At 34.8% G+C, this 26,158-nt stretch overlaps 1 long non-coding RNA gene across 1 annotated transcript in view; it reads left to right on the top strand.

Annotated features, from left to right (window-relative positions):
• The first annotated feature begins 330 nt into the window (after positions 1 to 330).
• The window catches only part of LOC124102505 (uncharacterized), a 34,801-nt gene continuing 8,973 nt past the window's right edge, over positions 331 to 26,158 (top strand). The window contains exon 1 of the long non-coding RNA XR_006854887.1: positions 331 to 604. This is a non-coding gene — a long non-coding RNA (uncharacterized LOC124102505). The remainder of the gene's footprint in view (positions 605 to 26,158) is intronic.

Below are 26,158 nucleotides of genomic sequence, written 5' to 3'. Positions count from 1 at the left end.
AATAAAAAATTTAAGATATAACTTTTTGACACAAAAATGTATCTACCACCACAATAATTAAATTTGAGTAAAATTTTTCATTTCAAAACTGGTTAGGTCAGAAGCCATCAAGTGGGTGTAGGTGAGGGTGTTTATGTATGTATAAGTCTGCTGGCTGCACTGAGCCCACATAGGGTGTTTGCTTTGCATAATGAACATTCCTCATCTTTCATCTTCTGCTCTGTGGGAGGGAATTCGTAGGGAGGGGGTAAACTTGTCCTTCTTGCTCTTAAAGAAAAGCCTGCGATTAAATGGACGAAAACTAAAGATACTCATTAGAAGTCATAGTAGTGATTCTCACCACTTGTTTGTGGTGGAGCTCAGATTCCCTCCCCAGGGACTGATGGAAGCTCAGCTCCCCCTGTACTAACCTGGATATCGTACCTGCCTATCACTAAAGAGCTGAGTGACATTTCATTTCATTACATTTTGCAGGAGGCTAAACTTAGGGAACTTTAAAGTTTTTGCCTTGGAACGACGTGCTCATGCAAGGTTTTTCTGCTGTGGATTGTTGATGCTGCAGGAGCAGATAGACTGATGTGCCTTGAATTCCAACAAGGAGAAGGTAGTGTGCTGTTCTTTTTGAATAAAGAGTGCATACCTTTGAGAGGCTTTTTACCTTACTGTGTTCCATTTTTATTCTTGATCAATTCGATGTGAGTCATTTAAATGCCAGGCAACATTAATTTATATTTACTCATTTGAAAACTTTGTCTAGTTATTTGCTCATATTGGAATCATTTGAGACCTATCTGTAAACAATATTCAAATTCACTGTCATGCAACGAGAATTAAGGTGTGTGCATATACATGTATTGGGAGAGGTAGGGGATAAAGAGAAGGTAAATTATGGCAGTCGTATTAGGAATTAACAAAATGTGAGCCTTTATAATAACCAAATTGGGTTTTTTCCCCCCTTTCGTCTTTTGTCCCTACGTTAGTTTTGACCTCTCCCTGACAATTAGGAAATATTCATTAGCAATGATGTGACTCAGGGAAGTAGTATATAATTTTTACCAGGCGACTTTAAAGGATTAAGACCTTTCAATGTATCTGATCCATCTGTTTCTTTAGGGCCCACATTTTGGAGGAAGTGCCATGTGATTTCACATAGGGATGTTCATGACCTGAGTTCTTAAAGCTGTGTATGAAACAGATTTTAAGGGATCCAGGCCTGATTAAAACAGTTAGCCTGTTCACATCCCCCCTATTTACTGTGGATTACTGGAAGGGAAGCAGGGGTTAAACCAGCAGGTCTTGCTGTTTCCCCAGAGGTTAACCTGGCAGCCGGTTTGGCACCCACAGGAGGGCTGACAGGTAGCAGGATTTGTCTAAGCAGGCTGCCTGAGAGCCAACAAGGAAAACTGAATGCTCTGGATTAGTTCTGGATTATGTTGTCAGAGTGAAGGCTGATGGACAAACTGCAGAGGAATAAAATGCAATCTGTTTGGGGAGAGAGGCAGCGTGCATAGCTTTCATTTTTCAAGAAATGACAAGAAAAATCATTAATAATTTGTAAATCCATGTCCATTAACTTTTTTCTTTGTTATCCCAAGACAGCATTTTTAACATGAGTTTGCCACTGTCCTATATCTCTTCTGCCTAGTGACAGATGGCAAGATAGATATGAAATTGGATTCATAAAATAATACCCCCACCTCCAAGAAAGATAGAGATGTTATTCTCCTAACGACGCTTGGCCTCCCCCACTCCCTCCCCCCATGATGAAAGAAAAAGGTTGACATTGGTGACATAGCCAAATACATGTGTTCTCTCTCTCGCCTTCGTATTAAATTTTAATATGATGGTATTATGTAATGAAATTTAAGCTGAAATGAAGTAAATAATCATGATAATATTCATTCATTTGTTATTGTAACAAAATGTGGTACATGATCCTTCCTTCCGCCCTCCTGTCTTTCTTTCTTTTCATAAAAGCACTTGAACATCAGTTCCAGAAACTACCTGAGAGAGTTAAGAGGTAAGGATACACAGAAGGGATATTTCCTCAAAAATAAGAGTTACTAAAATTCTTAAAGAATGGTTGTGAAATAGTTTTGATGACAAAATTTCCATTTACTCATATATCTTACCATCTAAAATAACTTAGGGCTTGTATTTTCTCTCAGCAAATTGTGCTTCATAAAGTGAAAAGTACCTCTCATCACGTGCTCTCAGATGAGACTAAGGAGAAACTAGGATATATTTTCTAAATAGTTCTAAAATATCAAAATTTAGAATATTCAGATATCTTCAGTTTTAGCTGAATTTTCCCTATAACTTTATAATAGTTTTTAAAATGGAGCTTTGACATTTAAGGGAGTTAACAATCACAGACTCTAAAAGTAAAATAGCAGCATGTTTATGTTCTGCTCGTTGATTTTAGAAACAAATTCTCTCATTTTCTAAGAAGAGCTGTTTTCTCCTCAGGAAATAGTATGAATTAAGTCTCAATTCCTCAGGTATGGCACTTTACTATATATAATTAGGAGAGGAAGGAATTCTCAGTCCCAAATTAACATTTTGAGCCTGGGATGAATTCCATCTTGCCTACCCATTGCTCTGTCATCTCACTGTGTCTGGCCCATAGTAGGCACACGATAAATATGTGATGACAAGACAGATAAATCAGTAAAACATGTTTGACACAAAATGTATTGAATTTACTTTGTTCCACAAGAGGCTAAAAAAAAATTGCTTCTTAGAAATTTTATTTTTGACAACATTGCTCTATTGGGTAATCTTAACATATGGAGCATAAAGAGTAAGAATAATGAATAAAAAACATAGGTGCAATTGTTTATTTGGGATTAGAGCAAATAAAATTTCTTTGTCTTGAAGCGATGTGAGTCAATTAAGCCAATGTTATGGGTATGAACAAACTTTCAAATCTATGCTTACTTACAAACCAGTTTGACAATAGACCATCACTATAGATAATATTATTTTTTTAAAAAACTAACCAATTATATCATTATTCTCACTTTAAATAGTGAACTAAAAACTGCATATTTATATATTATATATACAGCTTTTTCTCACTAGTTAATAATCATTAAAGACCATTTGGGGATTTCTTAGTTTCTAATAAAATAATACTTATTTTATTGTATTTGTAATAATATAAACAACTACATAAATAAGCATCAGAGTGTTGATTTTCTACAATAATACCCTTAAGGATAAATTCTGCTTTACTGTGAAGTTGTACTTCCTAATTATTTTCATATTGTAATGTACAAAGGAAAGGATAGTACTTTCTTGGGCACTGGTTTGATAGACAAAACTGCTATTGTCTGGAGTCCACCCTACTTCCCGGAGCTATAGACCTCAATTTTTCTGAATACATTTAAACCACAGGGCAAGAAGCCACTGTGCATTGGCACTCTGAGTTCAAATTTCTAAGGTCCTAGACTCATTTTTTTTAAAACCTTAGGACAAGCATGTCACAAATTTAGTTGTGAAAGAAGAGAAACATTGGGTTTTTTTTTTCCTTGTTTCTGAAGCATATATGCACTAACAAATGATGGGAGTTAAAATATATTTCTTCATTTTAAATAGTGAAATAGCAATAAAAATAAAGTCATGAATAATACAACCACTTAGAAAACATTTTGAAATAAAAATGAAGCTTATGAAAAACATCATCCTCAAAGAATGTTTATAGAATAAGAGAACTTTATTTAACTGCCATTCATGTTATGTACATAGAAGAATCAGTGGAAAGACAAACAAATGGGCTATGGTTTGGAGTTATATAAAAACTCCAAATATTTACAATTTTAAATATGCTAAAAGATTGTCAGAGGAAGGAAAGGTTTTACAGATATTATATGGGTGGTAATTATTGAGTCACTTCAGTGAAACCACCTGCAGGGCAGGGTTCCAAGCAAGCCTCTATCCTTTCCCATTTTCTCAAAGATAAGAGACCACCAAGCTTTTTAGGACAAAGAATTTCTGTGTTTTTCATGGCTGTGATAATTGATATGACACAAGTTTGAATAAACTATATGCACCAAATAAAGAAGGATGAAGGGATGGAAGGGAAATTAGAATTATTGTGCATTTAAAGACTCCTATGACACTTTCAACCAGAAGGCTGGCTTTCTTAATGGGATAAAACTATTGCATTACTTTATCGATCTTCTTTTCAAAAATGACAATAATCTCTACAAAACTTCTAAAGAGTCCAGGTTCAGATCATTTTGTGGACTAATCAGTTTTGTAGTTTTTATTGTAGGTGAACTTATTGTTTTGCATCTTTGAAAGTCTTGTTTTTTATCCTTGAAAACATAAATAAGAACATCAAATTGTAGTAATGTTTAGATTGTTGTAGATTTGACAGTATAAAATAAAAATCTCATTAAAAGTCAAATAATTCAACAACTATATAATGCCTGCATTTTTATGTTCAATGTCTGGTCCAGTAAAATGAGGATAAAAAGGGATGACTGAGTATGGAAAATTAAAATTATTAGTGTTAATTAAATTAAAACTAATGAAAGATGTTAAAATAAAGTCTTATGGAAAGAAATCATTTTAAGGAACTAATAAATGTAAATCAGTGTGAAGATTATTCTTTTGTAAAGTTTGGCTGAGAAGAAGAGAAAGAAAAACAAAAGAATGATAATGAGGCAAAGTCAGAGTTAAGGAACATTTTATTAGAGTAAAAGAAATGAGCATCATTTTAGGTCCATGAGAAGGAGTCATCAAAGGCAGTGCATTTGAGGTGAGGTGAGAGCCTGAAAAGGGAAGTAAAATTTAGGAAAATAAGGAAACCATGAAACTACCCAATAGGTGAATGGATACATCTTCTATGGAATCACCCAATAGAGTGAATGGATACATTTTCCAAGTTTAGTGGGAAGACTTTGGTCTGGAGAGAGAGTTTATGATAGGTAGCAATTATAATTAATTTGCAATGAAGTTATGATAGAGAAAATTTTCTGAATAAATATAGAGATCACTATTTCTTAGAAGGAAAAGTTTGAATAGGGCACATGAGAAAGATTGTAGAAGTTTATATCATTCATTGAAAAGATTGAAAGGAGTTGCTAAAAGAGGGAGTTAGTAGAATGAATGGCCAAATTGGAGACTACCTTTGTGTAATAGAATCTACAATTTTGTGTGATTATTCTTCTATAGGTTCAGCTGCCTGGATATGGAATTGGAGAAAATAAATTATGGCAATAATCCAGATTCAGGATTTGTTAGGTAGTAGATGAATAGACATACCCAAGAGTCAAGGATGTTGGTGACAGAGTAATTCAGGTGACCAGCCATGAGGTCCACTCAAGGTAGAGAAGAGGAGGAACCCAGTGACTAGGAAAAGGTACAAATCAAGGAAATTAGCACAATTAGCAAAAGTCATAGAAACTATTTAAATTTAGATATATATGAGATGGCTTGTGGAATAGACAGGCTAAGGACAAAATGGGAATTCTAGAATTTGAAGGAACAAACAAGCACATTTTCTGTTCAATATGGAAGTATCAGAACAAATTTTTAAAATTTTCAATACAATTCTAAAAGGCAAAGTTTGGTGAACCCATCTAGAGAAACTCCCAAAAGTTTGGCCACAATTTGAAATAATTATATGGGAGAATCTAATTAACTTCAAAATAATTTTCTAATTCTATAAACAAAATTATTCAGCTTCTGAGCAAACTTTTAAGTTGATTCATGACTTCTAGGTTTATGTCATGACTTCATGAGGTCAAAATCAAAGCATATGCTGAAGGTAAAGTAATTTATTCTTTGAACAAAAGTGTTTTCAGAGTTTTCATGGAAATTTTCCACAAAATAAAAAAAAAAATGTAAACGCCTGACCTCCAAAGTGACCCCCACAGCCACATTTGAAAGATCATGATTCCCGGAAGGCAAAGGATAATCTTCTGGACAGAGAGTGGACAATCCAGCCTCTCGTGTCTATAGGGACAGGTATGTTCATGAGCAGTGACAAATGAGCAAAAAGTAACCAACTTTCCAGGGGACATTTCTTTTAGCTTCCAAACCTCTGTAAGCTAGAACACTATGAAAGTACTACCTTGTATAATTATAATAATCTTAGGAAGAAAAGTATTACTGAAATCTCTTAATTAAAAAAAATTATGAAATTCCAACCCTTCCTAGCATGTAGAATGAAACCTTCAAATTATGGATTCAGTTCAATTAAAAAAATATTTACTGAGGAAAAAACATGTGTTTTATACACTGAAGAAAGTGTTAGGAGTCATACAAAGGGGAAAATTTTTATAGATTCAAGCCATAATAAACCCAGGCTTTAATGTGCCACAGCAGGCCATAAATATCACAGAGAGTGAATCAGAAAGAAGAGGGCTGACTTAGGAAAATATACATACACAGTGCAAGGAAACCATATTTTCCCTCTTGCTAAAAGGCTCTTGGCAGAGCAATACAGTAACAGCTAAAGGAAGCTGGAGCAGATGCAATGCTTATGCAAATGTTGATGTGTGTGTTTTACCATTTTCAAAGACTTGTTTCCCAAAACTCAAGTGAAGAAAAGATGTGTGTGTGTGTGTGTGTGTGTGTGTGTGAGAGAGAGAGAGAGAGAGAGAGAGAGAGAGAGAGAGAGAGAGAGACAGATTCCCTTAATGAGGTAGTCCCAACTGAATAAGTATAGCAGCATATGTTGTACAGAGATAAGTTGCACAATCATGATGGTTTTCCTCCCTTTCTCAAATATCATCATCCATATTTAACAACACCACACACACACACACACACACACACACACACACATACACAAGTCACCTACTCCTGCTTTATTTTTCTTTATAGCCCTTATTATTTGGTAAGACAATTAATCTGGTTTAGGTTTTATCATGAGTATTCTCACTATAATTTGTAAACCTTAGGTAATTTGCAAATCATATTAAAAATTTTAAATAATAGATAAGTAACTTGGAAGTATTTAACACAATATATCTTAAGTGGGACATTAGAATGCACAAAGGGAGTCTAAAACCTCAGAAATGGAGAGATCTTCATAGATAATGATATATCCATGGGAATAACTTGGGACCCACTTCCAAGACCCTTGGAGCTATGCTATGACTGGGTATGTTGAGCTACATTTTGATTCAGAGGGACGAAAGGAAAATAACTGTTACTAACTGATGTGTTAAAAGAATTAGGGCCTGAGCCATTGATTTAAGCCATTCAAAGATGACATGAGAACACCATCATTATCTTTTATTTTAAAAGTCATAATTATTATTTGTTAAAAATTCAAATATTAAAGAGATTATATAAAGTCCCCTGTAATGGCATTCCTTGGAAAGAAACACTAGATTTCAGCAACCAAAATCCCCACATGTTCTATGTGAAATATGTGCACATATACAATCTCATACAATCTGATTTTCCCAAAGTTCTGCTTCATGCTCTGGGTTCTGCTTACAGGAGTTACTTCCAGACACAGAGAATTTTTACTCATTTATGACCAAACTAAGAAATTATTGTCAATATTTCTTAGAGGAAGTTTAAAATATTTTTTAAATTGTAGTAATGAATTTAGTTATTTTCTATGGAGATCAATACTTTAATGTATTTGAAATAAGAGAAATAATAAGACATATGAGCCAAAACATGTATTAATTTCCTACAGCTTTTTCCTAAGAATGGAATAAATTCTCATGGTTTAATTTAAGATCATTTTTCCTTTTATTATGGACTCCCTTATAGAAAGTCCTACTGAGGTATTCAATTTGCACCTGGAAATCAACAAAGATGAATAGAAACAGAAGCCACAGCAAAACAACCCATCCAAATCCGTTATGTGTTCTGACTCATGGAATAGAGAGGCTAAGGACAAAATATGGGATCACCTGCTGTGGAGCAGGCATAGCATTAGGGACTGAGAATAAACAAACCAAAGAAAATGTAGTTTCTATTATTCATTCTTTTCACTTATATGCACAGAACATTTATTTGTTAATATTTCATGTTCATTATTTTCTCTTAATATATGTGCTAGCAAACATTGCAAAGCTTAAAATAATCATGTATATTTTGAAAACATTCTCAATTTAAATTTTCATAACATATAATTACAAGGTCTTACAATCATATTCCTCTATTCTTATGCCTGAACTCATATCTACAGAGAGAAACAAAAATGCCTTGAGATCAAGGACTGTGTAGTTGAAAGCGTGAATCGTGGTTTTTGATTGTTGGTAAAGGATGATGATAAGCACGGACATGGTGATGGGCTTGTGGGCTGTAAAAACTAAGAGTCCCATTGGCTAACAGAGTGTACCCATAAAACCTTGCTGTCTTTTCACAGTCAGACACTGCCCTGAAACAGGGAGATGTGGTAAAAGGGGAAATCTGTCCTGGTATCTATCTCCAGTGAACAATTTTTCTGAGCCCAGCAAACATGACAAGTTGAAAATATCTAGATGGAATGCTGGGGGGAAGGCAAGCTTAATTATTGATGTTACAGACCTAAATTTGATAGGTGAAGTCAAGAGAATAATGAGCTCACTAAGGGAGAGGTATAAAAGAAGTAAAAGAGAACAACTGAAAGAATACAAAAACAAAGAACTATGAACAGAAAGACTGGAGAAAATATCACCACAATACAAATAGAATAGGAACAATCACATCTCTGGAAGCTGAAGGAGAAGAATTCTAAGACAGAGGTATAAGTACAGAATCAGAAATAATTCACAATCAAAACTGTGGACATGGACAGAAAAGGTCAATGGGATTACTTTTCTCACAACTCTTTCTTGATCTTCATCATATGTAACTAATATAAACATCATGGACCACTTACCCAATAAATTCTGCTGAATTAAATAATATTAATAGTATAAAGGAACAAGTTCAGTCAGGAAAAACAAGTTTTCTGTTCTTTTCTTTGGCACGCACTATTAATTTTGTGCTTTGTACAAAAGTAGAACTTTGTACCAGGACAAATTACAACTTTGTGCTTGTCTGCTTTTTTTTTTATAGCAAGCACTAATCATTTCATGAAGACAATTGCACACATTGACAGAAAGATTACAACCTCTTTTACCTTTTAATTTATTTTGACCCTGCTGAAAGGCAAGAGTGGCTGAGAGTCTTTATCTATAAAAACATCTGAAGTCTAAGCTGCCATATACACCACAGTCAATGGATTGGACTAATGGGATCTCTGACAAAATAGCACTTTCTTCTGTTATTTCGTCTTTGAATTTTGAGTTTCTATACTTGAAAAACAATGAAGACTGGCTCCATGTGCTAAACACTTGTGGAGATAAAATGGCAGAACTATGTAGACTTCAAAAAGATTTTGAGTTACTTTTGAATAAAAAACACTAAAAGACAAGGAGAGGAAATGAGTAATGTACAGAAAGAATGGCAGGCAAGAGACTGCTGAAAGAGTTGTCTCTGACCCTTCATTTAGAATGATCCAGAACCCCTGGTGATAATTTTTTCAAGTATTTTTGAATATGTATTGAATTACTGATGAAAGCCATTAAAAGTTGACATAAAATCCCATCATTTTAACTATAAAATTGATAAATACTATGTGTGTGTGTGTGCACGTGCGCATTTAGTCATTGGTTCATTTTTAAAAAATAGATGTCTTTGTGCATCGTCAAAATGGAGGTGAGAGATGGGAGAAAATTTAAATTCATGAATTCATCAAGTATTTTTTCAGGTGAACTGTGTAGTAGATACATTCAAAAATTCTTAGCTCAGATACCAAGATTCTAGTTTTATAAATAATAGGAATAATATAAAGTGTTAAAATACCTTCCATTTATTAAGTACTTAATGTTTTTGAGGCACTGCAAAATGTACTTCATTACTGCCCAAACTTGGAATAAGTTGACATTTATCTATCACAACATTTTTTGTTTGTTTGTTTCCAGATGAGAAAATCCAATCAGTAGAGAAGTCAGTTTTCTAGGACCACAAAATTTAGTTAAAACCCTAAAAGCAGAATCTATGCCTTTCTTCTTCACCATTATATCCTAGAAGAAAGAAAGGTGCGGCATCCTCACAGCCCCTGTGGGCCCAGGTAAAGTGTGTGGTTTCCATTTGGCACGCTTTCCACAATACCACAGTGCCATTTTAAATTGAAGATAGTTAAACTGCAGCAAATCAAAATGTATATTTTAAAACCAGTTTTAGCAGGCAAAAATAAAACATAAATGGATCATTATAATTGTCTTCTGAGACAGGTAGTAATCACATCCTTACTAACAACTGTGTGAAAATATTGAAATTTGCAGTCCCTTCAAAATACATAATTATGGAAATTGAACATTATTACTTAATAAGAAACACAACTCCTATGAATTATAAGAACTTTAACTCATATGAACAAAGAGTTATAATAAAAATGCAATAAGAAATCAAATGTTTCATTGTAGTTGTCCCATATATATACAGTTCTTTATTTTATAAGGTTTATTGTATTGTTTCTCTTGATCTGGAAAAAATTTTTATTCTATCTACTACCATGTGTTGACTCTCTTATCAAATAAAATAGGAACTATCAGAAACAATAAGTAAAAAGATATAAAAAGAAGAAAATGAAAGATTGCAGAAAAGCTAAAACCCCTGCCATCTACTAAGAAACACTATTGGGTATTTCGTGTGCTTCAGAGTTTAAATTAGGTGTGCTGGAATGTTATTTCTTGGTTCCTCAGAATTTCTAGGAACAGTTTTAGATAAATGAATAGAAAAGAAATGGACAAAATAATTATTTTATTAGAGATTTCACTCACGCAATCCATTGAATAAGATCTATTTGAGAGCTTCTATACTTCAGATATTTTTGTATATAAAAAGTCTCAGCTGCACTTGTTCAGCAGGGGGAAAGTAAATGGATGGAGTAAATGACATGGTGATCTTTCAGACACACCATGATCCAGTATTCTCATTTTAATTCCTCTTTAATTTTTGTGAACTTTAAAAATTTCTACAACATGTGTCTTTAAAACATTTTTAACATGTCAACTTCTTTTCAGTAAAGGCAGAGCACATTTTTGCTAGAACCTTCCAAAATATCTTTTTTCATTGTAGCCCCAACACCCAGCGTAGGATATAGTACATTATAGGAACTCAAAAGTCATTTCTCAAAGGAAGAAAGATGTGAAAAATCTATACATATCTTGACAGTTACCCAGCAAATTGACTAATTTCGAGGGCCATAGCTAAATATTACAAATGTCACTGTAAAGTAAAACAAACATGATGGGAGGTGTTATAAAATCAAATAATCATTACCTGAGACTTTTCAAATGCCTTCAAACCTAAAAGAAGGAGGCTTTCATGGCAGAAAGATTAGGAATCTGATCATGTGCTATTTTTTTATTTTTATTTTTAAAATTATTGGTGCCAGGGATTGAACCCAGGGCCACTTACCCACTGAACCACATTCCCTTTTTTATATTCATTTAGAGACAGGGTCTCACTGAGTTGCTTAGCACCTCACTTTTGCTGAGGCTGGCTTTGAACTTGCAATCCTCCTGTGTCAGTCTCCCAAGCTGTCAGGATTACAGGCGTGTGCCACCATGTCCATCTTCATTTTATTTTATGAAGGTTTGACCTATAATTTCTTCAAGGCTCACTATAAGCATCGTTGTCCCTATCTGCAAGATTGGCCCTGCCTAAGATATTCTTCTTTCACATACTTCTATATATGAAATTTTTCATTAATTTACAGGCTAACAGATTTAGGATTTTCCTAACTCCCTTCCATATAATTTACTGCACTTATACAGGCCGGGAAAATCCGATAATTCAAAATCCTATTAAAGGAAGATAGAGTCAATTCAAGAAAGCAAGGCTTGTTAGCCATTGTCTGTTTTAGTCAATAAGTGAAAGTTACATTAAGGCTGTTTTTCTTTCTCTTTCACAACTGTATTTGCATAAAATCTTTTCAAATCATTTATGCATTTCATTTGTCATGAAACCTCATTCCCAATTCCAAAGGGTAAAGGAGAGTTAACTGTAATGTATCATTCAGTTAGCCTAATGAGAAAAAGGAGTCAATTTTATCTGTCCACACTAATCAGTCAGTAAGAAGTCATTCCTAATTGTCAGAAAACTATAATCAAAATCAGAGAAAAAGAATTAAATATCAGAGTAAAATTTTTCTAGCTTCAGGGTTTTATATTTAATAACCAAATGATACTTGTAAGCAATTATACAATGTTTACAAAGGACATTTTTATACTTGTAATAAAAAATGTTTTAAGTACTTCCAGACAAGTTGTTTGACTAGGAAATTAAAATAGTCACTGGACAAGCAGAAGCTGGATTTCTAGACTACCTTCTAAATATTTTCCCTTTGTAGGATCCTGAACCATGAAGCCTGCTCAGCTGGCAGGGAAAACAGCATCTTGGGGCCTTTTGTGCCCCCATCATTGTAGGTCATCCAAACACTGCTCAAGTAGCTGCTCAGAAATGCCCCAATTGAAGAGGGCTTGGGAGGTTAATTCTGTCATTACTGCGTTGACATGAAGCATGTTGCAGCCTTCAGCACAAAATGTTACTGGTAATCTTTTAATCCTAAATTAGGTCAATATTTTATCAAGTTAATCTAGCATGAAGATTAATTGCATTAGTTACACACACATATACACATGCAGGTTATTTGCTCTAGAAATACTTTTAATCAAAGAGCAAACCCTTGGTTACAATAGGCAATTTTTTTTCACTTCTGAAACTATTGCACACCTTTAAAAAATATTTCCCTTTCTCCAACAATATTTATCTTTATAAAAGAGACATTTATTCTTTTCATTGATCTTTAGTCAAGACTGATTTGGGATAAAGGATAATGGTCTTATAATTACTGAAACAATGACCATTTTGAAAAGCTGATTTAAGAGATGACTTCTGATTGAAATGGTTTTGATAGAGTATCTCATTCTCTGGCCTCTTACTTCAATTTAATTCTGCTTGTTCTCTTAAAATGGATAATTAGTCCTATAAGGACCATTAATAGCTTCCTTTGTGTTTACCTCTTTTTATCTCTAAGTATGTTTTAAAATATTGTAACGAGAAGTAGAAATTAGAGTAGTTTTTAATGTTATCATCATTTTTTTCACTTATGAAAGTTGGGATTGAGTTTGTCTTCTTCCACGACCCCCACCCCCCACCCTTTTGAATCTAAAAAGCAGAATTTAATGGGTGGGAAGGTGGAAATAAATTGATCCAAGTGACATAAATCTGCTAACAGAAGTCATTAGAGTGGACAAACACCTTTCTCTCTGAGTTTCTTAGATAAGAACTATCTGGTAGTTTAAAATTCCCAGGCATCATTCTGGGTAGTTTTACACTCCCACCCCCAAGACAGAGTTCATGCCCTGTTTCATCAAATATACAATGACATTCTCCAAGGGTCATGCTAATTATAGGAATTTCACAGACTATGTTTGAGAATATTATCTCAAAATTTTAGCTCTTGTCTTCAAATATTGATTTTCTGGCATATAATATTAGTGAGAAATGATAAGTAAAAAGATCCAGAAATATTTTCATGACTCGTCTTCTGAATTATTTAAGACAAAAAAATCAAATCTTTATGTGAAGAATAAATCAACAATAATTTCAATATCAGCACTCTACAAAGAGTATGGTTGCCTGCATTTGAAGGTAGGGTTCACAATCCTGAGTGTCAACCTTACAGCTTCTATGAGGTTTAGACAAATTGTGTTGAAGAAACACAGCATAGAATTCTTTAGTTTTCCAATTATTACAGGGTTATGTTCTTCTCCCAGTAAAGGTAAGAAAAACTTGCATTAATTTTTTAAAAGTCAGCCAAGGGCATGATAAACATAAATGAAACAACTATTTCAGGAAAGGGCACTGTAAAGCTATCTCAAGGATAAAACTAAGAGAATCCTTCTGTCTTGAGGTCTATGCTAAATGGGTGACCCTTGTGCTGATCCTGCAAAAAAAAAATGGGTAGTATGTGAGATGTTGGATATGTTCATTCACTTCACTATGGTAATCTTTTTACTATTATGTATCCATATGTCATGTTGTATGGCTTTAATCCAAATAATAAAAGTCTATTTTTAAGAAAGTTTAAAAACTAAATTTCAACTTTTAATATTTCATTCTGAAATTCTAAAAAAGCTTGCATATACCTTGTATCAACTCAAATAATAGTTATAATAAATGATCTTCTTTCCCTTTAACCTTATACACCAGAAGTAATATTAAAAATTAATATTAAATTTTGGTGTATAGCTTTCACATTTTCTTCCATGCTAATTTAAATATTTATTGTAAGTATTTACATACATATTCATGGCTTTCTTTTAATTTTTAATTTAAAGTATATAAAAATAAGATTGTCCTCAAGTTTTAAATACATAAAAGTACACATGGTTTTTATCACAGTATTTTTATATAGTACTATTTATTCTTTTTTTATTTATTCATTTGAATCAGTTCTACATAACAGCAGAATGTTCTTTGAATTATTATACACAAATGGAGTATTTTTTAAACTAATACAACCTATAAACTCTTTTCTCTTCAAGACATATAGATCTAACTCATTATGTTTAATAACACAATTAGAAACTACCTGCCCTAAGCAAATGCCTCTTTGTCTCTATTAATCAATAATTTCTCACTGAGAACTTATGTGCCCCTGTCAATTCCCAGGATCAGATTTGTGTGGTATTCAATGAGAAGTATAACATGAAAGTTCTTGATTATATATTTCAATTGTCAAGAGAAACAAAGACAAACAAAACAGAGGCAGCAGCACTGATGTCATGGTTTGGTAGTTAAGAGCTTGGATTCATGTGTGTCTAGATAATACCCCCTTAATTCTCTTTGGAAGTTTGGTATCCTCTCTATGCCTTGTTTTTCCTAATCCATAAAGCAAGAATAATGATAGCATCCTGTTGTAGGAATAAATGAGATAAGGTAAATAAAGCATTTGATGAAGTACTGATTCTAGCTAAGTGTTTAATAAGATCGAGCTAATATTATTGTCACCATATTTAGATCATCTGTGAGAGCTAAGTTGTGAGATAAAGGCAAGGGTTCTAAATATATGAACTGTAGTGTACAAACTAAAGACCTTTAGAAAAACTTCATAAAAGTAAGGTACTAGGTGAAATTTTCAGGATGGAGTGGATGAGTAGAGGGACAGGAAGGAATCCTTTTCAAGGTGGAGAACAAAAGCCAAAGGAACTATGGAGATGCCAGGAGAGGTAGATGTGGTCATGTCGTGAGGCTATGGGGAAGCATTGTCCAGAAAGAAAAATCTGTTAGACTAAAGCATCAGGTGATGCCAAACTGGAAAATCAAATTTTATCTAAAAAATTGCAGTAAATTAGACCCTTGAACACACCTTAAAAGTAGCTTGCACTGGATCCACCTGGGCAAGTGTCAGTAATAATTCAAATAATTAACTTCTCACTCAACAAAAGTTTTATGATCTCTGCAAAGAGGGAAGATAAGATTGTGTGGGTTGCTCAGGTAAGGCAGGGAGGCTGAGAATGGCAGCAGGGTTATACAAATCAAATTTGAATAAACTTATCTATGAGGCTAAAGATGTTTTTTTCCACAGGTATGTTATGTGGGATTGTAGAGTTGGAGGGGGTCTTGCGACTTAACCAGCCTAATTCTGCCTAGAAGGAAATAGAAATTTGGAGAAAGACACATCCAAAGTCACTCAACTGATAAAGTCTGAACCAGGACCCCAGTCCAAGTCTCTGGCTCCCATTTTATCTCTCTCTGATCCATTCTACCTGCCAAATCAGGGATAATGTGATGACAGCAATGGTTCAGGAAGATTGATTGCACAGCCACATGCAGGTTGAATTGAAGGACGAGAGCCTTGGCGAGAGGGTGAGGATGAAGGCTAAAATAGTAATCCAATCACGAGGTGAGAAAGCCTCAGCGAAGGCACAGGAAGTAGTATGGAATATGAAGGAATACATCCAAAATGGTGCCAAAATCACAACATGGAAGCACCAGCCATTCTTCAAAATGATTCAGCGTTGGGGAATTAACATCATCTTCTATAACTTATGTTAACACAAAGTGAATAGCAGCATGAGGAACTTGAGCAAAGCTTTCAATGATGCCATTACTTTTCCATATCTTACTCCCATGCCCCAGCCCTACATACACACCATTACACCTCACATAAGAATTGCAGACTGAGGTATTTCTGCTTCATCCAGCATCTCCATCTCTGGCATCTCAATGAATATAACATTGAAAAAAATATATATGACAATTGGAAAACCTGAATTTCTACAGAATTCTTTTTCAGTTTTCCCCCCTTCTGAATAGGCATGTTAGTTACCTGTGTAATTGTAACTAGGAAAATATATTAAAACAAATTATTTTGCACTTTTTCCTTCAGAAAAAGAAGTAGCATTTCAACAGCTGACTCAAAATAAGGGAATGAAGTTGGAAAGGCCCAGCTATTGATCCACATTAGTAAATGAATTGAAGACAGTTTACAGGAAATTGACATAGTTCATATTCAAGACAGTTTAAGCAGTAAGATCTGTGGTTATCACAATTCTAATAAAAGCACTCCCCCAAGATTTTGACCTCTGGTATATACATAGTTTCTCCCAATTATTCAATCAAACACTAATCTAGACACTGCTGTGAAGAGATTTTTGCAGATGTAATTAAGGTACCAAATCAATTGACCTTGAAACAAAGAGATTATCTGGTTGGGCCTATCCTAATCACATGAGCCCTTTAAAAATAGGACATTTTCTCTAGTTGGTTGAGGAAAAAGGAAGTCAGAGGTTTGAAGATTCATGCTGCTGCAGAATTGCTGGCTCAGAATGAAGGTGGCACCCTAAGGAAGGTGGGCAGCCTCCTGGAGGTGAGAGCAGCCCCAGCTGACAACCAACAAGGAAACAGAGACCTTGGTCCTACCATTAAGAAGAACTGAACTCTGTCCATAGCTCCTGAACTTGGGAGATGATTCTGAGACCTGGATGAGAACCACGGTCCCAGGCAACCCTTGACTGAAGGCTGGTGACACCATGAGTAGAGTCCAGCTACTCCATAGCCAAGAACTACAGAACTGTGAGCTGGCAAGCAGCTGGCAAGTTGCTAAATTCTTGGTCATGTGTCACAGGGCCCTAGAACACTAATGCAAGTTACAATTTTTTGCTTTTATTTATTTTATTATTTTATTTATTTTTGGTATGAGGATTGAACCCACTGAGCCATATCCTTAGCCCTTTTTATTTTTATATTTTAAGAAAAGTTCTCACCAAGTTGCATAGGGCCTTGCTAAGTTGCTCTGGCTGGCTTTAAACTTGGTATCCTCCTGCTTCAGCCTCCTGACTCACTGGGATTACAAGTTCATGCCACTATGCACAGCTCCAACCATTGGTTTTTGAGATTTTCCAGGGTCCTAACATCACATTAATCAAATAACCAGCCCCAAGAATACCTGCATACTAATTTGAACAACATGTAGTCTTTGTAATGCTTTGTCCTCATAAATACATTTGGAAGCATAATTGGCTATTCTTAGTGGTCTGTAGTAATTAAGTTTCAGCAAGAGACGAGGGAAAATTGGCAGTTCCAAATTTTAAAATTTAAATTATAAGAAGGATCTTCCTTAAAGAGAATCTGTTAAAAAGAATATTAACCAGAAGGTAGAAAAACAATAAGGAATATACTGAAGTAAATTTGTAGTCCTTCTGCATGAGAAATTCACATAAATTATTCATATAGATACATGTCTCAATTATTTGGCCTATTTGACCTTAAGGACAAACCAAAATATGGCTGTATTGGTGTTCAGAGGTGACTTATGCAAAGATGTTTGCTCCTTCCATTGAAGACTATGGACAGTAACCTTCCTTCTAAAATAAACCCTACATTTTCCCGATTTGTCACTATTCTATGTTGCATGGGCTGCTTCCTGGGGGACTGAGAGTATGTGATAGGAGCAGGGAAGGGGTGGCAGAGCACCTCAGACAGGAATACTGCTGAGGGGAACAAGCCCAGTGGTGAACTATCACAAAATGTTCAGATGTAGAAGTAGAAACATAAAGAAAGCATAATGCCTCTCAGAAAAATTAACTAAATCAAAATAAAGACATACTCCAGGTTTTAAGTTTATTATAAAAGAAAATAATGTGTGTACTTCATAAACCTGAAGTTTTAAAAAATGTCCCTTTAAAAATATATAATATGGGTGCTAAAAGGGTATGTAGCTCAGCAATAGACTGCGCTTTGCATGCACAAGAGCCTGGGTTCAATCTCCAGCATTGCCAAAGAATTTCTTTTTTGTCAATTATATCTTAATAAAGCCGGATAAAATAAAGCATATTGGGATTAAAATAAGTCCCCCTCACCCTCAGGCTACTTGATAAGATCATTAGCAGAAAGATATTATAACCTTGAATTCCTCTCTTAGGTGGTAATACTTCGATTGATCCAAAGTAGGATCATGTTCTATTCCTCTTTATATTAAAATTCTATTTTTATGAAATTATGGTAAAGTTAGGTAAGAGCCTTATTTTTTCCCTCAAATTTTTGTTAAAATCCCACTTGACCCCCCCTCCAAAGTGGCTAACCACATGAGAGGCCCCCACATGAAATATGTATGTGGGTACTCTTTTGTGAAATCTCAAAACCTGGGAATGATTAGGCCAATAATTACTGTTTTGTCTAATAAAATGACCCAGTTCTTCCAGTTTTCCCCTAACTACTTTTTATAACTTCATTTACATACCTCCTTGTCCAGCTCACCATCATTTCTCCTGAGGTAAAGTGCTTATCCCTGGCAACCAGATTTACAAATAGTAACTAATGAAAGTCTACATGGTGGCCAAGAAAAGGTCAATATGTGTAAATTCTTTAGACAAGAATTATGCCAGAGAGTTATCTCTTGTCAAAGGAACTTTTTGCTGTATAAGATAGGGATACTTGTGGTATTAAAAATGACCCTTGGATCAGAAACTAAATGCAAAGAATTTGACTATGAAACTGAGTACAAATCCACCTTCTCATCAGGCCTTCCTGACAGAAGCCTTCTAAAACTAGAGTGTCCAATGTCTTGGCTTCCACTTCCTCAGGCATATTGTTACTACAGACCATGTAGAGCAAAGTGTGGGGAGGGGAAGGTATGTGCAGAGTGAATTGATAAAAATATGTAACATTTTTAAAATTTGTTAAATGTTGTTTCAGTTAGTTTTTTCACCTCTGTAACCAAAAGACCTGACAAGAAAAAATTTAGAGGAGGAAGAAATTTATCTGGGGCTCATGGATTCAGAGGTCTCAGTCCATAGATGGCCAACTCCATTGCTCCTGGTCCAAGATGAGGCAGAACATCATGATGGATGGATGTGGTTGAGGAAGACAGTAGCTCCCAATAACGGACCACAGCCATCCATATCCTGCCATCCGGTTAATCCCTCTCAGGGGATAAATGCACTAAGTTAAGAGTTTCATTTGCCCAATAATTTCATCTCTAAACTTTCTCGCATTGTTTCACACATGAGCTTTAGGGATACACCTCATGTCTAAAACATAACAAATGTGTATATATAAAACAAATGACTTATATCTGTCTTTAAAATAGAATAATATGGAGAGACATTAAAGGTCATTGTTATTACTTAATGATTAACATTACAATTATAACATTTGAATTTAAACAGAGTAAATTAGTTCTCACACATAATCCTTATAAAAGTAAAAATGTTTCATTATCATTGAAGCAAAAAGTTTAGCTGGGCTCTGTGTTTTCTCATGAAGTGATGTAGAAAAACAATTTTGCATTATTACTCCAAAATTATTGTTATTGGTATTATACCAAGAACATGAATCATTATCATATCTCAGTTCTAGGAATGACAGTATATAGAAGTAAATGTCCCACAATTTAAGTCTCTTAACATAGTAAAGGCAACAATAACTTAAAATGCTTCTTTTTAATAAATGTCATAAAATTTCAGAGAATATATTTGAAATATAGTTTGAATTCTTTTAACTTCAACAGTAATTTGATTTGTTTTGGATTCCTGCCAACCTTTGACTATTGTCCAAAATATCTTGGAAATTAAGTCCAAAATTTGCTCATAACTAATATAGTCTGTAGAACTATGATATGATTTGGGGGGAGGGCCCCAATAGACAATTAAAAACTATAAGTTAATGAATAACATGAGTGTTTTTCCAGCAACTTTTGGTTTAATATATATACACACACATACATACATATATACAAATGGAAGATAATATATATAGTTAAAACATATATATATATAGTTGCAATTATTATTATTATTTTGGATATAAGAATTATCTCTTTTGTGTGACCTAAAATTACCCTTTACCTTTCATTCATTTCACTTGCTTTGACTTTATAAATAAAACTGAAAAAAATGTTAATGCATAAACAGCAGTTTTGATAGACAAAGACAAGAACAGATAGCATTGTGATAAAACTAGTGGTAGCAGACCAATAGCACTCTTCATGCATCAAACTCCTAAAGCATTACTGTCCACATACATTCTTTAGTTGGCTGTGTTTCTGGGACAATCCATGTTTCTTGTCTACAATGCATACATGAATCACTCTTCTAAGCAGTGCACATATTGGTCAGAGTCAGCTTCTCCACAGCTGCCACATTCTATGTATTCATTTAGATATGTCCACTTCTCCTTAGCAAATGCTCAGCAGTTAATTATTTTCACAAGTAAATGAGGTTTTCTTCAAGTCTTTATGGGTAATGTTATAAAATAATCATATGGAAAATGACCAGAAACTCAAGCACTGATCATTTGAATTAAGTTTATACTGTTTAGTTTGGTAGTATTTGAACACTTGAATGAGAATGTCAAGGTCATAATTCTGTTTTCCTATCATAGTAAAGTTATGTAGATAGTGTTTTTTTTATTGGTTGTCCAAAACATTACAAAGCTCTTAACATATCATATTTCATACTTTAGATTCAAGTGGGTTATGAACTCTCATTTTTACCCCAAATACAGATTGCAGAATCACATCAGTTACACATCCACATTTTTACATAATGCCATATTAGTAATTGTTGTATTCTGCTACCTTTCCTATCTTCTACTATCCCCCCTCCCCTCCCCAAAAATCAATTTTGAATGAATACATGATAATGGGGTATTTATCCTTTAACACTTTGTTTTTAAACTCTTTAAACTTGCAGAACATTTCCAAGAGTAGGAAGTAAGCACCCATATAACATCATTGCCTGGATTTACCAATTGCCAACACTTTTTGGGGGGTCACATTTGCATAATCATGTATGTGTCTGCATGTGTCTGTTTTTATGTGTGTATATTCACATAGACAATATATACATGTATACATCGTCTGCAGCTATATATACATATATGTGCTTGTATGTATATGTTTATATATACATATATATTTATAATAGCCAGCACACGTACATGTACATTTATAGCTGAATCATTTGAGAATTAATGAGATGTACGTTCATAATCTTATTCCTAAGGCTAGGTCTTGTCTAGTGGCATGTGCAAAATAACACTTTTACTTCTATTTTAATATTTAAATATATTGCCTTTCTCATGAAAGTTTTTAAAAGTTTGTACAATATAATATTTACAAATGAAAAGAAATTTTAACATCTTTTCCTCAATTACCACAAAGTCAAATCACATTTTAGTATTTTACTTAATCTAATGTCAATAATTGGCCTCCAGACAGTCATCTCTTCCCTCCCTTCCCCTGTTCCCCAACCCCAAACTTATTCTCTACTTGCAGCCAAAAATCAAGTAGAACTAGAATTGTCTGCTGAGAACACTCCATGATTTCCTATCTCACATAAGTGCTATACTGCTTTCTTAAACACACTATCAGAAACTCCACTTATTCCTTGGACTCCTTTAACATCATGTGCTGCTTACTATAGTGATGTAGCCATATGGATGTTTATAGCAGCTCAACTCACAATAGCCAAGCTATGGAAACAGCCTAGGTGTCCTTCAACAGATGAATGGATAAAGCAAATGAGGTATATATACACAATGGAATATTACTCAGCCACAAAGAAGAGTGAAAAGTATGGCATTTGAAGGTAAATAGATGGAACTGGAAAATATCATGTTAACTGAAATAAGCAAATCCCCAAAACACCAAAGGCAAAATGTTCTCTCTTGATTTGTAGATGCTAACTCACAACAAGGGAGAATGGAGAGGGGATAAATAGAAACCACTGGATTACACAAAGGGAAATGAAGGGAAGGGAGGGAGGAAGGGAATAGAAAGACAGTAGAACTAATTGGTCATAACTTTTGGAGCCTTATATTTGTATACACAACCAGGGAAACTCCACATCATGTACGACCATGAGAGTGGGAACCTAAATAGAATAAGTTACACTCCGTGTATGGACATTCTACCAAAATACTTTCTACTATCATATATTATATAACTAAAAAAAAATAAAAATAAAAACTTTCCTTGCTGCTCCTCACAACCTTAGCCTTAGGGCATCTGCACCTCCTTTTGCCTCTGCTTGGGACATTTTTCCCTAGAATACTCAAGGCTTATCACCCTCTGCTTAGATCTTGATCTAAATACTATCTTCTCATGGAGTCTTTCCATAGTCAATCTGTTTTAAAAGTAAAAAAAAAAAATGCAAGCAATCCCTATCCCTTACCTTGCTTAATTCTTCTCATGGGCACTTACCAGTATCTCATATACTATGTATTTTATTTATTTACCCACATCCAAGCTTTAAAAGGTCAATGCTTGCCTGTATTGTGCCCTGCTAAATCACCAGTCCTGTAATGGTGCCTGGCATGTTGGAGGTACTCTCTAGATATTGCATACATATTTTACTTTGTGAAGCATTTTCATCTTTTAAAATTTTATTAGTGCATTATAATTATGCATAATAGTGTGATTCATTGTGACATTCATGTATGCACATAATATAATTTGGTCAACTTTAATTTTACAGTACCTTCTTTTTCTTCCCCCTCCTCCCTCCTCTGGTCCCCTTTCTTTACTAGACACCCTTTATTTTAATGAGATTCCTTTTTCCCTTTTCCTTTTTAGCTTCCACATATAAGGAAAAACATATGACCCTTGACTTTGAGTGTATTGAGAGCATTTACAATAATGCCCTCAAGTTCCAAGTTCCAGCCATTGTCCTGAAAATGAAATTAAAACTCCATTGTGTACACATGCCACATTTTCTTTATCCATTCATTTGTTGACAGACAGCTAGGCTGGTTCCAAAACTTGGCTATTGTGATTTATGCTGCTATAGACATGGGTATGCATGCATCTCTATAGTATGCTGACTTTAATTCTTCTGGATAAATACTGAGGTATTTTTAAAATAAAGGAATCATACAAATACAAACAAGGCAGTGAAGTGATTATATTAAAAGTTTAAGTCTCTTTTTGCCTATATTACTTTAGGATAGCCATGAATAATATTAACTGCTCAATTTTGCAAGCATTCGTGCTCTTCCGGCATCTTCCATACCCACTAGCTTTTAAATGTACTAATTATTTGTTGCCACATAACAAGTTACTTCAAACTTAGTGGCTAAATGTAACAAATGTTTGGTATTCCAGACTCTATGATGAGGAATTAGGGTGCAACTTAGCTGGTACGTTGGTTCTACACCTCTTGCCACATCTCCCATGAGGGTGCAGTCAAACCCAGGGCTGGGTCTGCAGCCATATAAGGCTCTCCTGGGTCTGAGGTATCTAGTTTCAGGTTCACTCATGTAGTTGCTGGCTGGCCTGGGTTCCTCATCACATGGGCTGCCTGAGTGTCCTTATGATGTGGTAATAGAAAGACAGTGGAATTAATTGGTCACAACTTTTGGAGCCATATAAATAGATAAAGAGAGCTAGAGAGAACTTCCAAGACAGAAGCCACCATCTTTTATAGACTAATCTCAGAAGTGGCATCTTAGTCCCTTTCGCATCCAAGGGGAGATTATGCAGGTGTGACTAGCAAGAGGCTAGGATCCCACGAGGCCATCAGAGGCTGGCTAAAAGTACTGATCATTTTATAGATATAGGAGTTGAAACCTAAAGATGTCAATTTTTCCCAAGTTACATAGTCAAAGGGCAATAAAGAAATCCTGAATGCCTGCTCAGCATCTTTTCAGGATTATTGATAAAATTAAATTATAATAATTATTATTTTCAAAAACAAAAATCAAGAAATACATTTTTACCTCTCTAGATAACAGGCACAACTTAATCACTTTATGTAGGTCATCACATTTAATCCAGAAAACAATTCTATTCTTATGATACACATTTTACAGATAAGAAAAAATGAAATAAAGGTCACACAGCAAAAAAAGTGTCAGGGATGACCTTGCAAGTTATCAGTCTGGCTTGAGTGGTTGCTCTCAAAACCAGCACTCTCTACTGTATGTCTCTTAGACAGAAAAGGTGTACTCATTAACCCAGATACTCAGGAGACTGAGGCAGGAGAATCTCAAGTTTAAGGTCAGTCTCAGCAACTTAGCCAGACTCTGTCTCAAAATTCAAAAAGGACTGGGGTTGTAGGTCAGTGGTAGAGCACCCATGTGTTCAAAACCCCAGTTCCAGGGGGTGGAGGGAACTAAAGCCAAATGGTTTTCTTAAATTCATCAAAATTTATTTTAACTCATCAAAACTTGAAACAAGAGAGTTCTGGTGCTATTTTAAAGTTAATCTGTTCCCTCAACACGCAAGCAAAAACACTTCCTATTAAAGATTATATTCATTGTGTATACTGTCCAGTAGTGAGAAACCAACAGAACAAGTGTGTGTCTGTAGTAAGATCTGGTCTGGGTGGAACATCTACATGCTATGATGTTCTCATTGCTCCCCTCTGGCAAAGGAATAAGAAAGCCACACACAGAATACCATCCAGTACTTGGGAAATACCTCTCCTCCTCTCTTTCTTCTTTCCAGTTTATAGAAGTTCCCCTTCCAAATGGCAATAAGTCACTCCAGAGAATGCATTTTCTAAAGGATGATTGCCCTTCTTGAGTAGTGACGCACTTAAGGCAGGCATGCAGTAATCCCCAGAAATGTACCGCCTGGAGTGTCTTATTGCTTAATTAGATCTGGCACTGCGCCACTTCTTCTTAGCCTTGAACCAGTGCAAGAGCCTTGGAAGGAGGCACGGGTATAAGAAGTGCTATTTCAGGGGGATATAAAGTGATGGCACAATGCCAGTCTGCAGAAAACAAAGCCAAGAGTTCCTGCTACGGCGATGAAATGTCAAAATGCCTGGCTTTATTGTAGTCAGAGATTAAACCCATCGCTGTACCATGGCTGGGGTTTAAACATGATCTCTGTTGTTCTAAAAGACTTTATAATCTTCACTCACAGGACCACAGGCCATAAAAGCACCCAGTAATTTGGAAAATATCACAAAAAGTTAATTGTAGGAGTGTAGAAGCTGTACGTTGAAGAAGCTTAGATAGAGATCACAAACTAGCCAATTATTACAACAATAAATGTAACTTTCCCCCAAAGTATTCATTGAACAGAAGGGAGAAGTCTTCATTTTAATTATGTAAACACAATCTCTTACTTCCTTCAACAGCCTATCATCTTTTATAAAAAATAATACAGTCATGTGTCACTTAACAACAGGGATATGTTCTAAGAACTGCGTCAATAGGCAATTTTGTTATCATAGGAACTTCATAGAGTATCCTTAAAAACCTGGATCAGTCACTAGAAATAGCCTCTTGAGACAATCTTCTGAAGCATAACACAGTCCACTCCTTTACAGTAACTTTCTTTAATAAGTAGGAGTAGACTTTAAAAATAACCATACAAGTATATACATGAGCCAATTGTATGTGCTATACCTTTGTACCACTGGCACTGCAGTAGATTTGTTTATACCAACATCACCATAGCAACATGAGAACTGTGTTGCACTGTCACATTCTGACAACCATGACATCACTAGGTGATAGGAATTTTTATAGACTTACGGGACCCTTATTTGCCATAATGCAGTATATTATGCGGCACATAATTGTATTACATTTTACCAAAGAGCAAATGTCTAGTCCTCTTCAGCTGCATTGTAAAACTCTGAGGCTCCAGGTGATGTCAACCCCAGCTTCTCTATCTGCTCAG

The sequence above is a fragment of the Marmota monax genome, unplaced genomic scaffold (assembly GCF_021218885.2).
Source record: "Marmota monax isolate L192 unplaced genomic scaffold, Marmota_monax_Labrador192_F-V1.1 WCK01_AAM20220418_F8-fsc00002, whole genome shotgun sequence".
Lineage (NCBI taxonomy): Eukaryota > Metazoa > Chordata > Mammalia > Rodentia > Sciuridae > Marmota > Marmota monax.
This window is presented reverse-complemented; position numbering and strand designations above follow the sequence as displayed.